Source organism: Ursus maritimus, unplaced genomic scaffold (assembly GCF_017311325.1).
Source record: "Ursus maritimus isolate PB19 unplaced genomic scaffold, ASM1731132v1 scaffold_4, whole genome shotgun sequence".
NCBI classification, from domain to species: Eukaryota; Metazoa; Chordata; class Mammalia; order Carnivora; family Ursidae; genus Ursus; species Ursus maritimus.
The window spans coordinates 21,725,124-21,729,578 of NW_024426552.1; positions in this window are offsets into that span (position 1 = coordinate 21,725,124).

The following is a 4,455-nucleotide window of genomic DNA, read 5'->3' on the forward strand; positions in this document are numbered from 1 at the left end:
AAATAAAATCAAGGCATGCAGGGGTACTGTGGGAGAATGGGGAAGGAGTGACTGAGTCAGGACAGGAAGTGCATAAATACTAAGCCGTGAGCCAGACCATAAGGAATGGAAAGGAGCTTTACAAATTGAGAAGAAAGGAAGAACATTTTAGATTGAAGAATCACCACAAGCAAGGTCTTGAGAGGGTCCATGGTGTAGGCAATGAGAATAGAGATCCCATTATAAATGAAACATATAGAGATTGGGACGGTGGATAGAGAAGAAGCTGGGCTTTAACAGTTTGTATGTATCAGCCTGTGGTGTACGGGACTGATAGTGGGGGTGCAAAATAGGACAGAAATGGAGGCTGAACAAGGAAGTCATTGTCCTTGGCATGGAATTGAGTCTCTTCCAAATGAGCTCACTGCTGGCAATAGAAATAATGTACTTGATCTGCTACTGAGCACAACTTCAGGAAAACCACAATGGAAAATGTGCGTGTGATCATTACTTCCTCCATGGAATAAAAGCCTGTCACCGGGTTTGCCACCTCTCTGGCTATGTGACAGTATGAAGACATAAAATGTGAGGACACATCAGGTTTCATTGATGACCTACCTAATAATCTATAAGAAATATCCATTTGAAATCATACAACTGGAGCCAGAATACAGCTATTTGATAGTTTTTTAAAAAGTATTTTAGATTTGCAAGTCTGGAAAGGCTAAGAATTTAAACAGCATAATTATCTTTTAAATGCTTCAATTTTGATATAATGTATGCTGTTGAGGCAAAATTTTTTATGATCCATAATACAAGTATACTCTCCCTCAACCTCATTCCCATCTTAGGATGTCCTCTATTTAGAGTAAAATTTTGAATAGCAAAACCTTAATGACTCATTCATGTTCATGATCATTTATGGCCATTACAGCATAGGTCACTCACAGCTTCTGTTATTATCAGAACATTAAAAACCCTGCCGGGGCTTTTCATTGTTATTTGTTTGACATCCTCTTATTATTTACCATTGGGAACATCACAGATGGCCCAATTTCCTTCTGATCCTCTTAATGAAGAGTGATCATTATTTTTATGGGTCCTCCTGGGGTACCCTATCTGTAAGTAAATCGCTAGTGGGAAGAGATAGATACATTATATTCAGAGTCATTACCACTTGACCACACCTCAGAAAGAAAGCTGTGCAGTTAAATTGGACCCCAATTCTTTGAACTTTAATCTTCCAGCAAAGTTGTAGACAAAGATAATAGGTTAAATAAAAGTGAAAGCACATTATAATCGTTGCATATACTTAGGAATATTTAGGATACAAATAGAAAGACCTTACTCAAACTGGCTTAAGCTAGGGAATGTGTTAAATTCTCTAATCAAAAATTTCAGAGGCATGGGTGGCTTTGACACAACTTCTTTTAAAGATTATTTGTTTATTTGAGAGAGAGAGAGCAAGCTTGAGGGAGGGGCAAAGGGAGAGGGAGAGAGACTCCCCGCTGAGCATGGAGCCTGAAGTGGGGCTTGATCTCATGACCTTAAGATCATTACCTGAGCCTAAATCAAGAGTCAGACACTCAACCAACTGAACCACCCAGGCACCCCAACACAATTTCTTTTAGAGGTTCAACTAATGTCATTAAATTTGGTTTCTCTCCAACAATTGATTCTCTTTCTTAGGTTACCCTTTTCAGACAGGAAACCACATGTGAATACAAGATTGGGACCCAACTTTGGGGATTAACATCATCATCTAATAAGAAAGTGTCTTTACCCTGATATTCCCTGCCAAAATCTAAGTATATCTCTTTGCGTGGGATCGCATCTCTTGCCCAGCTCTGAACATAGAGCAACATTCTGGCAGTGTGAAAACTCTTTTACTCGTGGCTCATACAGCCCATATGTGCTAAAAGAAGAGAAAATGGAAAAAAAAAAAAAAAACAGTTAAAGCAAAAAATTACCACAGCAATGATAAGAAAATAATAAGATACAGTTAAAAAATAACTTTGGTGTGATTGATATCAGTAGTGAATAGTTTAGTCATCAAAATGAATTCAAGCTAATGCCTTTAAAAATCATAAAACCATATATATTTTTAAAATAGCAAATCTTACAAAGGTATATATTTTTGGCTACTCTTTTCATGTAGGCCCAAGACAATTGTTAAAGCATAATGTTCTCAAAAGTATCTTTCTTTCCCAAAACACACATAATAAGCATTCTACCTTCCATTGTTGCTTTTGTAAAGCAAATATTTAAAGATACTTGCAAAACAATCTGATGTCACAATTTCTTTTTTTAACAGTTTTTCCTTCAATTTATATGCTTGTATCAACAGTGAATTTTTTTTAGACACTCAGGGCATTTTGTTACAGGATGTCTTNCTAAAGCTCACCTGAAGTACATCTTCTTAGATGTCCATTTTTGCTTCCTTTAAAGTACAGTAAGGGACTTCCAGTCCAGACAAGACAGTAGATAGACTCGTTTTTCCCTGTTCTTTAATAAGGCAGTCCAGGAATGTTGATTTCCTTCTTGACTCAAAAGAGAATCCCTCTGACAGCATCAGAGGGAAGGAGGTCAACTGGGAACCCCACAAATAACAAGCAGCCAGCAGGGGGAGCATTCTTTCCTGCCAAATGTAAGACAATCCTTTCAGCAGCCTCTTTGTTTCCCCTCTTTCCTGTCCAGAGACTCTCGCCAGCTTGGGGTAGGAGGAAGTGGGGTTTTTAGTGGAACCCCACCAAATCCCTCTCCTAACCACCTAATCTGGGGAGTTCCCTACTGCCTCCCCAGGCAGCCTGGTCAAGGGAAAGGAAAGTGCTAGTTACAACAGATAAACCAAGTCAACCAAGACAGAATTGCAAAGGCTCTGAAAAGTCCACTGACAGCCTACAAACGTCAGCTAAGATGTGGGGCCTAACCCTAAATAAGGAGCCCACTTACTAAAAGAATAAATAAAGGTAAAAACAATGAAATAGGGGCGCCTTGGTGGCTCAGTTGGTTGAGCTTCTGACTCTTGGTTTCAGCTGGGGTAGCGATCTCCGGGTTATGGCATTGGGCCTGCAGGGACTCTCTGCTCAGTCTGGAGTCCGCTTGCCCCTCCCTCTCCCTCTTTTCCCTCTGTTCCTGACCACCCCCCACCCAGTCCTGCCCACGCTCATGCTTTTTCTCTCTAAAAAACAGAAAGTGAAATAAGCCCAGAATCTCCTAATTGTGGGGACATAAAACTTCCCTGGTTTCTCAGTATTCCTATAAAAAGGTCATAGTTTCCTAAGACTCTTTATATACCATGAAAATTAGATCTGTAGCCACCTATCTACTTGATTGTTCTGATGCGAAGTTATAGTAAAAATTCTTCTCTCTAAGAGGACCAAATGATTCTACTACGCTGGCTAGGTTTCTAGACAAGTCACCAAGGAGCCCTGAGCACTTGGGGCCATTTTCCTCAATATTTACATTTCAAGGAAAATGAGGACCTGGACCTTGAAAGAGTTCTTCCTTTTAGTCTGAGAAGTCAAGCTATCTGGCACCCATCAAACATTTTATTTACATAACAAATGTCTGGAATAAAGATACATTTTCAGGAATTCAGGAGTATCAACCTCTTTCCCCTTTCTATAAGCAGATAAAATTTTTCTTTCTCCCTCACCTACGAAGAGTCAATCCACTCACAAAGCAAAAAAATCCTGTGGGCTATCATCTTGCTGCCCTAAGAGTAAGATAAAGTCCCCTAGGGGGACTGGCCACTTCTTATTTACTATAAGAGAAGTCACCTGATGCCAACACTGATATGAATTATCTCACATGGATCTTAATGCTTCAGTGATCAGTTACAGAGTCTCTTGAAACAGATTTAAAAAAAAAAAAAAGAAAATCCCAACAAAGAGCTAAAATTTGTAAAGTAATCAAATACATACTGTAGAACAGAAAATTAGAATCAAATTTATATTATATAACTGGAAAATAGAATAAAAGATACTTTTGAAAACCCACTAGATGGACTCAATAGCAGAGATGACAAAGGATAGAATCAATAAGCTTAAAGACAGAGCACTAAAATTCACCTCGTGTGAACAACACAGAGAAAAAATAGCCAAAAAATATTGAACGCAGCCACAGGGACTTGTAGAGCAATAATAAAAGATCCCACAGATGCATCATCCTGTGGGAGAGAAGACAGAGAGTGGAGCTAAATGAGCATTTGAATAAATTATGGCTGAAAACTTGCCAAAGTTGGCAAAATACGCAAACCTACAGATCCAAGAAACTGAGTGGATCCCTAACAGTTACCCCCCCTAAAAAAAAACCCCACCACCACCAACAAAAAACAGATATCATAATTAAATTTTGGAAAGCTAAAGATGAAGGAACCTAAGTGGAAATGAGGTTTCCACACTTCGTGCCAACTAGGAAAATATTATTAGTAGACTGCTGTAAATCAAGTATGTATTTTGTAACATCCAGAGC